This window comes from Pleurodeles waltl, chromosome 12 (genome assembly GCF_031143425.1).
Source record: "Pleurodeles waltl isolate 20211129_DDA chromosome 12, aPleWal1.hap1.20221129, whole genome shotgun sequence".
In the NCBI taxonomy this organism is placed as follows: domain Eukaryota; kingdom Metazoa; phylum Chordata; class Amphibia; order Caudata; family Salamandridae; genus Pleurodeles; species Pleurodeles waltl.
The window spans coordinates 2,030,745-2,044,807 of NC_090451.1; the positions used below are offsets into that span (position 1 = coordinate 2,030,745).

The 14,063-nt window shown below is 39.1% G+C and overlaps 2 non-coding genes across 2 annotated transcripts; both read left to right on the top strand.

Annotated features, from left to right (window-relative positions):
- Nucleotides 1-4,696: 4,696 nt before the first annotated feature.
- TRNAL-AAG (transfer RNA leucine (anticodon AAG)) lies at nt 4,697-4,778 on the top strand. Its single transcript has one exon. It is a non-coding gene; the product is annotated as a tRNA-Leu (tRNA).
- A 4,651-nt stretch (nt 4,779-9,429) lies between these two features.
- TRNAS-GCU (transfer RNA serine (anticodon GCU)) lies at nt 9,430-9,511 on the top strand. Its single transcript has one exon. It is a non-coding gene; the product is annotated as a tRNA-Ser (tRNA).
- Nucleotides 9,512-14,063: the final 4,552 nt, after the last annotated feature.

Genomic DNA, 14,063 nt, shown 5'->3' on the forward strand with positions numbered 1-14,063 from the left:
GCAGGCTAAACTGTCTAGATTTAGGCTCCAGTCTCTCTGGAGCCGTGGGCTTGAATCCCAACACTTTAAGTTTACTTGAACCAAATACTTTTGCAAAAAAGGTTTATGTAATAAATATTCATTAGGGTTGTGGTTGTGAGTATGACACTAATGGATAAAAGTGGGACTAACAATGCTACAATTCCTGAGACTACCACTGCACTAACAGGCTGGGAGAGGTTTGAGCTGGACACAAGATACTTGCATGAGGGAACTAACTCGAAAGGGGAACTATCCACTGATGTTTTCTATCGCTTGCTGAGTGAGTATGTTGACACAATGGATGCAAAAGATTGTTTTGTGTGTACACAGATTCCTGTTTCGGTACAAGAGGGGGTTACCTATCATAGCCTGTCATTAACATATGGGATACGTTGTAGTCTGTTACTAACAAGATTCTATAACCAGGAAGAGATTCAATATTTTTACTCAAATCATGATCTTGTGTTTTCTAAGTTGCCTATCATAGAGGATGTGAGTGGGGTAGCTAAGTACTATAGCATAAAGTTAGTTAAAGGATTCTTTCAGGCGACATTAACAATTAGTACATCTTATGCACACCACAATAATTTGACATGTTTGCTTACACCTGTAGAGAAAATCTTTTTAGATCACACGGAAGAGAGAAGAAGGGCATTGAAGGGTAAACTAGAGAAAGGATTACAGTAACGGGCCTTTGCTAGTAGTGACGGTTATAGTGGAATTAGAGAACAAGGGAAGTTAGCTTTAGACAGACTACATGTAGGAAAGCTTTGCATATCCAAGACCAAATCATACTATGACAATGTGTTTGTGGGAATGAGTGAATGTAAGCGTGTGTTTTTGTTTCAGAGTAAATGGACGTTCATGTTAAATGGACAGGATCCAGCAATCCCCGGGATTTATTATATATGTGGACTTAATGCTTATTACCGTATTCCAAAGGGATAGTATGGGACATGTTATTTGGGGATAGTTTTCCCAAAGATATATCAACTTGACGATTTGAAAAGGTTACCAAAATTGTCTGAATTACATCGTACTAGACATAAGAAAGAGACTGCTGCTGGTGTAGTAGGAGACATATTTGGGACGATAATTTCTTCAGTGGGAGTTATTATGAACTCCATAAAGATTCGAAAGTTGTCTACTATTGAGGATAACATGCTGACAAACTTTTCAGGGGCTATACTCCTGATGGATACTGAACTTGCTGCGGAGGGGGCTATGACTCTTCAAAACAGGCTTGCTTTAGACATTCATTTAGTGAAAAATGGCAGAGTTTGTAGATTGATCAATGGGTGTAATTGTGGCGCTTACATACCAGATAATAGTAATGAGATTAGAAGTATGCTTACTAACTTGACTAGGGATAGTACGGACTTGAAGGATTTGAAAGAACCAGGTGTTTGGAAAAAGGTTGGGAAAGGATTTGCTTCAGTGGGAAATTGGATTAGTAACATTTGGCATGGGATATTGTCTAAAATAATACAGGGGATATTGATTGTTATAGATTGCTTATTTGGATCATGGGTGGCATGTAAAATTAGTAAAAGAATAAAATTGAAGATGGCGAAAAATAATAGGAGGAGGGAAGAGAAACAAAGGGAAAAATTATTCAGGGCAAGATCAAAGGGGAAACCAAGAAGGGAAGAGATTGATATGAGGGAATTTTAGTATGTAAAATTAGTAGGGAAGATTTGTGTGATGACAAGAGTAATCAGAGGAGGGATTGCTGGAGTGAGTCTTTTAAAATTAATATTAACATGAAAAGCTTACAATATATTGTGTAATGAAGCTGCATAAAAAATGTGTTAACGTAGAAATAATGCACACGTTTGAAATGTGCCCACGGGGAGTGGCTTCCAATGTATACGAAGACTAAGGAAAGTTATTAATGCTGAATTAATTATGTACTAATGTTTTTAATTTGTATTAACATATCAAAATTGGAGTTATGTATTAGGAGTTTGTTCATTAAGCAGTAGGCCTTAGTTTATCGAAGGTCTGTGCCTAGCTGCCTGGTCTCATATTAAACTGTCTTTTTCTAACGTGCAATGTGCTATTTTCCTGAAGGACATGAAACTGTACTTTCCCAAAAGCTAGAGATGTGTGTAGCTGTAGTAAATTCTTTCTCATGGGACCCTACTTGCTCAAGGAGACATTCTTGCTGAATGCAACAGTTTAATTTGTAACAGGTGCAAGGCTGCCTGGAGTAGGAGAAAACAATGGAACTACTGACTGTAGCGTAAAATTTAACTTTTCTTACCTGACATTCCAACCGATGAAAACGTCAATAACATGGGCCAATCAACGACATGAGAACTGTGGTTTGTGTAAAACTCTGGTGAAGATTATTGGACAGAGATGGCGATGCACCAATGATTATCCATTGAGGAATTAGGAGTAAATTAGACAGTTTTGATTTAACCACATGACCCGAGGAGAAATCAGGCATTTATTGGACATTCCACTCCAAGCCATTCTTTGCCACTCTACTGAGCCATTTAGGCCATTTCGTTTGAGACTTTGCCGTTTGTTCGCCCTGTTACTCTAAACCACCCTTTACTTATTCCTTACGTGATACTTACTTCTCCTCTATATGAGGGAAGTTCTTGTTCCTTAGCTTTGCCATACTGATACTTTGCCCTGTCCTTTCTTTGCTGATGATGCAAACGACTGATGTCCCGAGGACGAAGAATGACGATGTTTGCTGATCCGTTGGATGGGTAACTATCTGATGAAAATTGTAATTGTCTGTTTGCCTTTTCTTTCTAGGTACCAACGCTCTTTGATAGAGGCCATAGTTAGATGTTTTCCAAATTTGTGTTTGCTAAATTGTTTTGCATGAAGCCCAACATGCTGATGCTAATACAAGGGTATTTAAGGTGTTCACTAAAATCTGACTCAAATAGACAAATGACTGAGTTCTTGCTTTGTTGAACCATGCACTACTGAGACTTTGCTAAGTTGCTTCTTAATAATTATGTGTTAATACTGAGTGAATATTCTCTATGCATTGATTAATTGCGTTTCTAATTGCAAATCTGAAGAGTTACTAATGAAATGAATTGCTGATGAGATTAACAGAAATGACTTTAGATTGTAACCAGTAGGGAAATAAATATCCTAACACTTAACTAAATTGGTGTGGTTATTCATGACTGAAAGATCATGGTGTGTTCACTTTATTGACTCTCATTAAAGGTTATTGATTAGCATGCTGATTAGTTATTGCGATTGTTGTTGAGATATTGATCTATTGATTTGTGATGCCAAAAGACATCTCGTACTGGGAAGTCCCCGAACCTGGTCTAAAAGGTTCATCGACCTAGGCGTGTCTCCTTGTAAGTTTACTTATCAAGGCTCTGACGCGCCTTCACTAATAAAAAGTAATCTGATCGCTTGCTGCGGAGTCATCGTCAACAAAAACTACCAAAATATTACTTCAATGTATTGTAATTACGACTGCCTCAGTTTTATGCATTACGTGAGTAGGCGGACAGCAATTTATTTAGCGCAAAAATATTTCTTGTTGATGCACGTACGTTTTTAAACTGAAGTGTCATAGCTGTAGCGGCAATACTCCCAGTTTAGGTGGTTTTATAAACTAAGTTTTACTTTCTCCTACTTAAAACTTTTTGCAGAACAATGCACATTAAATGGGAAGGCAGTTTTCCTTAATTGTGTACTATTTGCTGCCTAATGTTGACATGTAAGCACACCACCAATAACTGACACCTAGAGACTCGAAAGCGCCATACCAGTACAATATTTGTATGATATTGCACTTTAAATCCACGTACAACTGAATTAAAGCAATCTTATCTCATTTGAGGGTAGTGTGATAGTACATCACATATGGATAGAACACGTTTGGAAAGTGTAATTTTCATGATTACATTACATTTAACATATAAATTCAAGCTGAAGTAGGGATGGACAACAAGGTCGTATAGAGCAAAGCTGAAGACAACAAGTTACCATAACAATCTGTAAATATATGCTCTTTATTATGTTTAGACAACTATCACCTAATAGAACACATTTTGGCTACCATATTTTGTACTCCTGAAAAATGGTATTTTGAAGACGAGGTGGCCGAGTTGTTAAGGTGATACACTGCTAATCCATTGTGCTCTGCACGCGTGGGTTTGAATCCCATCCTCGTCGGTTTATTGTTCCGTCTTTAGTTTTTAGTATGTGGTAGGGCTGGGTTAACCCTATTTTATGTGAAAGTTAAATGACATATCCCATGGTATTTCCGGCAGTACAACGGCTCAGTTTGGAAACACCGCTCAGTTGAGTACTGTGCTTAGGCATTACTGTAAACAGCGCCAGCCGGGTTCTGCTCATGAATCACAAAATCTTTCCTGAGGCGGAGGGTTAGTAAGTTGAGGGACGTAGATAGTTTGATTCCTTATCCTTAAAGAAAGAGAAGCAGCGCGTGCGGGACGCCAATGTAAGGGTTGTCTTCCTACGGACTCTCAGGACTGGCGCTCCCTGACACCTCCCATGGCCCGGGGCCAATCCTGACCTACTGAATGTATCAAGTGCCTGCTGCTGTTGGCGTTGACTTTCCTAGGATCACTTCACAGGCTATACACCCTTATTCTCCAACTCCCCTATACAACAGAACATCTCACTTCAGAAAGCTTACAGAAACAGGTTTGCACAGGGTAGTGTGGCCGAGCGGTCTAAGGCGCTGGATTAAGGCTCCAGTCTCTTTGGAGGCGTGGGTTCGAATCCCACCGCTGCCAGTACTTTTCAACTCACAAACGTATTTTGTCTCATCAGTGTCTCACCATCTGCCTTCTGCACCTACGATCCACATAGCGAGAGGTGAGACTATGTAAAGTGGTGACGTATATATATAAGGGAAGCCAGACAGTGGGACCGAGCTTTCTTATTTTAAAAAACCACAACCTAAGGTGACAAGAATTGTATCGGTAAACAAACCAGCTGTCTTGAAGTCTAACTATAGAGGCGACGAGAGGGGTCACTGTGATGCTGAAAGTTCAGTGAGTGTAAACAGTAGAACGCTGTGTGATACGTTTCCTTGCAGTGATGACAGCTTGCGTTTCTAAAGCAGAGAGCAAACATACAATGGGGAAGAAGAATAAATAAGGAAAGACATATATTATATGCAGACAGTTATTATACTTTGCTTTTCACCTGTAACTCGCTCAACTGTCGGTGAATGCTGCGTTACCCTGCATAGCCAGGTCACCACAGCGGGTGTCCACAGTGTTTGGCCAAGTTACTATAGTTGTGAGCTTGTAGATGTGAGGTAGCGTGGCTGAGCAGGCTAAACTGGCTAGATTTAGGCTCCAGTCTCTCTGGAGCCGTGGGCTTGAATCCCAACACTTTAAGTTTACTTGAACCAAATTCTTTTGCAAAAAAGGTTCATGTAATAAATATTCATTAGGGTCGTGGTTGTGAGTATGACACTAATGGATAAAAGTGGGACTAATAATGCTACAATTCCTGAGACTACCACTGCACTAACAGCCTGGGAGAGGTTTGAGCTGGATACAAGATACTTGCATGAGGGAACTAACTCGAAAGGGGAACTATCCACTGATGTTTTCTATCGCTGGCTGAGTGAGTATGTTGACACAATGGATGCAAAAGATTGTTTTGTGTGTACACAGATTCCTGTTTCGGTACAAGAGGGGGTTACCTATCATAGACTGTCATTAACATATGGGATACGTTGTAGTCTGTTACTAACAAGATTCTATAACCAGGAAGAGATTCAATATTTTTACTCAAATCATGATCTTGTGTTTTCTAATGTGCCTATCATAGAGGATGTGAGTGAGGTAGCTAAGTACTATAGCATAAAGTTAGTTAAAGGATTCTTTCAGGCGACATTAACAATTAGTACATCTTATGCACACCACAATAATTTGACATGTTTGCTTACACCTGTAGAGAAAAGCTTTTTAGATCACACGGAAGAGAGAAGAAGGGCATTGAAGGGTAAACTAGAGAAAGGATTACAGCAACGGGCCTTTGCTAGTAGTGACGGTTATAGTGCAATTAGAGAACAAGGGAAGTTAGCTTTAGACGCACTACATGTAGGAAAGCTTTGCATATCCAAGACCAAATCATACTATGACAATGTGTTTGTGGGAATGAGTGAATGTAAGCGTGTGTTTTTGTTTCAGAGTAAATGGACGTTCATGTTAAATGGACAGGATCCAGCAATCCCTGGGATTTATTATATATGTGGACTTAATGCTTATTACCGTCTTCCAAAGGGATAGTATGGGACACGTTATTTGGGGATAGTTTTCCCAAAGATATATCAACTTGACGATTTGAAAAGGTTACCAAAATTGTCTGAATTACATTGTACTAGACATAAGAAAGAGACTGCTGCTGGTGTAGTAGGAGACATATTTGGGACGATAATTTCTTCAGTGGGAGTTATTATGAACTCCATAAAGATTCAAAAGTTGTCTACTATTGAGGATAACATGCTGGCAAACTTTTCAGGGGCTATACTCCTGATGGATACTGAACTTGCTGCGGAGGGGGCTATGACTCTTCAAAACAGGCTTGCTTAAGACATTCTTTTAGTGAAAAATGGCAGAGTTTGTAGATTGCTCAATGGGTGTAATTGTTGCGCTTACATACCAGATAATAGTAATGAGATTAGAAGTATGCTTACTAACTTGACTAGGGATAGTACGGACTTGAAGGATTTGAAAGAACCAGGTGTTTGGAAAAAGGTTGGGAAAGGATTTGCTTCAGTGGGAAATTGGATTAGTAACATTTGGCATGGGATATTGTCTAAAAAAATACAGGGGATATTGATTGTTATAGATTGCTTATTTGGATCATGGGTGGCATGTAAAATTAGTAAAAGAATAAAATTGAAGATGGCGAAAAATAATAGGAGGAGGGAAGAAAAACAAAGGGAAAAATTATTCAGGGCAAGATCAAAGGGGAAACCAAGAAGGGAAGAGATTGATATGAGGGAATTTTAGTATATAAAATTAGTAGGGAAGATTTGTGTGATGACAAGAGTCATCAGAGGAGGGATTGCTGGAGTGTGTCTTTTAAAATTAATATTAACATGAAAAGCTTACAATATATTGTGTAATGAAGCTGCATAAAAAATGTGTTAACGTAGAAATAATGCACACGTTTGAAATGTGCCCACGGGGAGTGGCTACCAATGTATACGAAGACTAATGAAAGTTATTAATGCTGAATTAATTATGTACTAATGTTTTTAATTTGTATTAACATATCAAAATTGGAGTTATGTATTAGGAGTTTGTTCATTAAGCAGTAGGCCTTAGTTTAGCGAAGGTCTGTGCCTAGCTTCCTAGTCTCATATTAAACTGTCTTTTTCTAACGTGCAATGTGCTATTTTCCTGAAGGACATGAAACTGTACTTTCCCAGAAGCTAGAGATGTGTGTAGCTGTAGTAAATTCTTTCTCATGGGACCCTACTTGCTCAAGGAGACATTCTTGCTGAATTCAACAGTGTAATTTGTAACAGGTGCAAGGCTGCCTGGAGTAGGAGAAAACAATGGAACTACTGACTGTAGCGTAAAATGTAACTTTTCTTACCTGACATTCCAACCGATGAAAACGTCAATAACATGGGCCAATCAACGACATGAGAACTGTGGTTTGTGTAAAACTCTGGTGAAGATTATTGGACAGAGATGGCGATGCACCAATGATTATCCATTGAGGAATTAGGAGTAAATTAGACAGTTTTGATTTAACCACATGACCCGAGGAGAAATCAGGCATTTATTGGACATTCCACTCCAAGCCATTCTTTGCCATTCTACTGAGCCATTTAGGCCATTTCGTTTGAGACTTTGCCGTTTGTTCGCCCTGTTACTCTAAACCACCCTTTACTTATTCCTTACCTGATACTTACTTCTCCTCTATATGAGGGAAGTTCTTGTTCCTTTGCTATGCCATACTGATACTTTGCCCTGTCCTTTCTTTGCTGATGATGCAAACGACTGATGTCCCGAGAACGAAGTCTGACGCTGTTTGCTGATCCGTTGGATGGGTAACTATCTGATGAAAATTGTAATTGTCTGTTTGCCTTTCTTTCTAGGTGCCAACTGCTCTTTGATAGAGGCCATAGTTAGATGTTTTCCAAATTTGTGTTTGCTAAATAGTTTTGCATGAAGCCCAACATGCTGATGCTAATACGAGGTTATTTAAGGTGTTCACTAAAATCTGACGCAAATAGACAAATGACTGAGTTCTTGCTTTGTTGAACCATGCACTACTGAGACTTTGCTAAGTTGCTTCTTAATAATTATGTGTTAATACTGAGTGAATATTCTCTATGCATTGATTAATTGTGTTTCTAATTGCAAATCTGAAGAGTTACTAATGAGATGAATTGCTGATGAGATTAACAGAAATGACTTTAGATTGTAACCAGTAGGGAAATAAATATCCTAACACTTAACTAAATTGGTGTGGTTATTCATGACTGAAAGATCATGGTGTGTTCACTTTATTGACTCTCATGAAAGGTTATTGATTAGAATGCTGATTAGTTATTGCGATTGTTGTTGAGATATTGATCTATTGATTTGTGATGCCAAAAGACATCTCGTACTGGGAAGTCCCCGAACCTGGTCTAAAAGGTTCATCGACCTAGGATGTCTCCTTGTAAGTTTACTTATCAAGGCTCTGACGCGCCTTCACTAATAAAAAGTAATCTGATCGCTTGCTGCGGAGTCATCGTCAACAAAAACTACCAAAATATTACTTCAATGTATTGTAATTACGACTGCCTCAGTTTTATGCATTACGTGAGTAGTCGGACAGCAATTTATTTAGCGCAAAAATATTTCTTGTTGATGCACGTACATTTTTAAACTGAAGTGTCATAGCTGTAGCGGCAATACTCCCAGTTTAGGTGGTTTTATAAACTAAGTTTTACTTTCTCCTACTTAAAACTTTTTGCAGAACAATGCACATTAAATGGGAAGGCAGTTTTCCTTAATTGTGTACTATTTGCTGCCTAATGTTGACATGTAAGCACACCACCAATAACTGACACCTAGAGACTCGAAAGCGCCATACCAGTACAATATTTCTATGATATTGCACTTTAAATCCACGTACAACTGAATTAAAGCAATCTTAGCTCATTTGAGGGTAGTGTGATAGTACATCACATATGGATAGAACACGTTTGGAAAGTGTAATTTTCATGATTACATTACATTTAACATATAAATTCAAGCTGAAGTAGGGATGGACAACAAGGTCGTATAGAGCAAAGCTGAAGACAACAAGTTACCATAACAATCTGTAAATATGTGCTCTTTATTATGTTTAGACAACTATCACCTAATAGAACACATTTTGGCTACCATATTTTGTACTCCTGAAACATGGTGTTTTGAAGACGAGGTGGCTGAGTGGTTAAGGCGATGGACTGCTACTCCATTGTGCTCTGCACGCGTGGGTTCGAATCCCATCCTCGTCTGTTTATTGTTCCGTCTTTAGTTTTTAGTATGTGGTAGGGCTGGGTTAACCCTATTTTATGTGAAAGTTAAATGACATATCCCATGGTATTTCCGGTAGTACAACGGCTCAGTTTGGAAACACCGCTCAGTTGAGTACTGTGCTTAGGCATTACTGTAAACAGCGCCAGCTGGGTTCTGCTCATGAATCACAAAATCTTTCCTGAGGCGGAGGGTTGGTAAGTTGAGGGACGTAGATAGTTTGATTCCTTATCCTTAAAGAAAGAGAAGCAGCGCGTGCGGGACGCCAATGTAAGGGTTGTCTTCCTACGGACTCTCAGGACTGGCGCTCCCTGACACCTCCCATGGCCCGGGGCCAATCCTGACCTACTGAATGTATCATGTGCCTGCTGCTGTTGGCGTTGACTTTCCTAGGATCACTTCAAGGCTATACACCCTTATTCTCCAAGTCCCCTATACAACAGAACATCTCACTTCAGAAAGCTTACAGAAACAGGTTTGCACAGGGTAGTGTGGCCGAGTGTTCTAAGGCGCTGGATTAAGGTTCCAGTCTCTTTGGAGGCGTGGGATCGAATTCCACCGCTGCCAGTATTTTTCAACTCACAAACGTATTTTGTCTGCATCAGTGTCTCACTCTCTGCCTTCTGCACCTACGATCCACATAGCGAGAGGTGAGACTATGTAAAGTTGTGACGTATATATATAAGGGTAGCCAGACAGTGGGACCGAGCCTTCTTATTTTAAAAAACCACAACCTAAGGTGACAAGAATTGTATCGGTAAACAAACCAGCTGTCTTGAAGTCTAACTATAGAGGCGACGAGAGGGGTCACTGTGATGCTGAAAGTTCAGTGAGTGTAAACAGTAGAACGCTGTGTGATACGTTTCCTTGCAGTGATGACAGCTCGCGTTTCTAAAGCAGAGAGCAAACATACAATGGGGAAGAAGAATAAATAAGGAAAGACATATATTATATGCAGACAGTTATTATACTTTGCTTTTCACCTGTAACTGGCTCAACTGTCGGTGAATGCTGCGTTACCCTGCATAGCCAGGTCACCACAGCGGGTGTCCACAGTGTTTGGCCAAGTTACTATAGTTGTGAGCTTGTAGATGTGAGGTAGCGTGGCTGAGCAGGCTAAACTGGCTAGATTTAGGCTCCAGACTCTCTGGAGCCATGGGCTTGAATCCCAACACTTTAAGTTTACTTGAACCAAATACTTTTGCAAAAAAGGTTCATGTAATAAATATTCATTAGGGTCGTGGTTGTGAGTATGACACTAATGGATAAAAGTGGGACTAACAATGCTACAATTCCTGAGACTACCACTGCACTAACAGCTTGGGAGAGGTTTGAGCTGGATACAAGATACTTGCATGAGGGAACTAACTCGAAAGGGGAACTATCCACTGATGTTTTCTATCGCTTGCTGAGTGAGTATGTTGACACAATGGATGCAAAAGATTGTTTTGTGTGTACACAGATTCCTGTTTCGGTACAAGAGGGGGTTACCTATCATAGACTGTCATTAACATATGGGATACGTTGTAGTCTGTTACTAACAAGATTCTATAACCAGGAAGAGATTCAATATTTTTACTCAAATCATGATCTTGTGTTTTCTAATGTGCCTATCATAGAGGATGTGAGTGGGGTAGCTAAGTACTATAGCATAAAGTTAGTTAAAGGATTCTTTCAGGCGACATTAACAATTAGTACATCTTATGCACACCACAATAATTTGACATGTTTGCTTACACCTGTAGAGAAAAGCTTTTTAGATCACACGGAAGAGAGAAGAAGGGCATTGAAGGGTAAACTAGAGAAAGGATTACAGCAACGGGCCTTTGCTAGTAGTGACGGTTATAGTGCAATTAGAGAACAAGGGAAGTTAGCTTTAGACGCACTACATGTAGGAAAGCTTTGCATATCCAAGACCAAATCATACTATGACAATGTGTTTGTGGGAATGAGTGAATGTAAGCGTGTGTTTTTGTTTCAGAGTAAATGGACGTTCATGTTAAATGGACAGGATCCAGCAATCCCCGGGATTTATTATATATGTGGACTTAATGCTTATTACCGTCTTCCAAAGGGATAGTATGGGACATGTTACTTGGGGATAGTTTTCCCAAAGATATATCAACTTGACGATTTGAAAAGGTTACCAAAATTGTCTGAATTACATGGTACTAGACATAAGAAAGAGACTGCTGCTGGTGTAGTAGGAGACATATTTGGGACGATAATTTCTTCAGTGGGAGTTATTATGAACTCCATAAAGATTCAAAAGTTGTCTACTATTGAGGATAACATGCTGACAAACTTTTCAGGGGCTATACTCCTGATGGATACTGAACTTGCTGCGGAGGGGGCTATGACTCTTCAAAACAGGCTTGCTTTAGACATTCTTTTAGTGAAAAATGGCAGAGTTTGTAGATTGCTCAATGGGTGTAATTGTTGCGCTTACATACCAGATAATAGTAATGAGATTAGAAGTCTGCTTACTAACTTGACTAGGGATAGTACGGACTTGAAGGATTTGAAAGAACCAGGTGTTTGGAAAAAGGTTGGGAAAGGATTTGCTTCAGTGGGAAATTGGATTAGTAACATTTGGCATGGGATATTGTCTAAAATAATACAGGGGATATTGATTGTTATAGATTGCTTATTTGGATCATGGGTGGCATGTAAAATTAGTAAAAGAATAAAATTGAAGATGGCGAAAAATAATAGGAGGAGGGAAGAAAAACAAAGGGAAAAATTATTCAGGGGAAGATCAAAGGGGAAACCAAGAAGGGAAGAGATTGATATGAGGGAATTTTAGTATGTAAAATTAGTAGGGAAGATTTGTGTGATGACAAGAGTCATCAGAGGAGGGATTGCTGGAGTGTGTCTTTTAAAATTAATATTAACATGAAAAGCTTACAATATATTGTGTAATGAAGCTGCATAAAAAATGTGTTAACGTAGAAATAATGCACACGTTTGAAATGTGCCCACGGGGAGTGGCTACCAATGTATACGAAGACTAATGAAAGTTATTAATGCTGAATTAATTATGTACTAATGTTTTTAATTTGTATTAACATATCAAAATTGGAGTTATGTATTAGGAGTTTGTTCATTAAGCAGTAGGCCTTAGTTTAGCGAAGGTCTGTGCCTAGCTGCCTGGTCTCATATTGAACTGTCTTTTTCTAACGTGCAATGTGCTATTTTCCTGAAGGACATGAAACTGTACTTTCCCAGAAGCTAGAGATGTGTGTAGCTGTAGTAAATTCTATCTCATGGGACCCTACTTGCTCAAGGAGACATTCTTGCTGAATGCAACAGGGTAATTTGTAACAGGTGCAAGGCTGCCTGGAGTAGGAGAAAACAATGGAACTACTGACTGTAGCGTAAAATGTAACTTTTCTTACCTGACATTCCAACCGATGAAAACGTCAATAACATGGGCCAATCAACGACATGAGAACTGTGGTTTGTGTAAAACTCTGGTGAAGATTATTGGACAGAGATGGCGATGCACCAATGATTATCCATTGAGGAATTAGGAGTAAATTAGACAGTTTTGATTTAACCACATGACTCGAGGAGAAATCAGGCATTTATTGGACATTCCACTCCAAGCCATTCTTTGCCATTCTACTGAGCCATTTAGGCCATTTCGTTTGAGACTTTGCCGTTTGTTCGCCCTGTTACTCTAAACCACCCTTTACTTATTCCTTACCTGATACTTACTTCTCCTCTATATGAGGGAAGTTCTTGTTCCTTAGCTATGCCATACTGATACTTTGCCCTGTCCTTTCTTTGCTGATGATGCAAACGACTGATGTCCCGAGAACGAAGACTGACGCTGTTTGCTGATCCGTTGGATGGGTAACTATCTGATGAAAATTGTAATTGTCTGTTTGCCTTTTCTTTCTAGGTACCAACAGCTCTTTGATAGAGGCCATAGTTAGATGTTTTCCAAATTTGTGTTTGCTAAATAGTTTTGCATGAAGCCCAACATGCTGATGCTAATACGAGGTTATTTAAGGTGTTCACTAAAATCTGACGCAAATAGACAAATGACTGAGTTCTCGCTTTGTTGAACCATGCACTACTGAGACTTTGCTAAGTTGCTTCTTAATAATTATGTGTTAATACTGAGTGAATATTCTCTATGCATTGATTAATTGCGTTTCTAATTGCAAATCTGAAGAGTTACTAATGAGATGAATTGCTGATGAGATTAACAGAAATGACTTTAGATTGTAACCAGTAGGGAAATAAATATCCTAACACTTAACTAAATTGGTGTGGTTATTCATGACTGAAAGATCATGGTGTGTTCACTTTATTGACTATCATTATAGGTTATTGATTAGCATGCTGATTAGTTATTGCGATTGTTGTTGAGATATTGATCTATTGATTTGCGATGCCAAAAGACATCTCGTACTGGGAAGTCCCCGAACCTGGTCTAAAAGGTTCATCGACCTAGGCGTGTCTCCTTGTAAGTTTACTTATCAAGGCTCTGACGCGCCTTCACTAATAAAAAGTAATCTGATC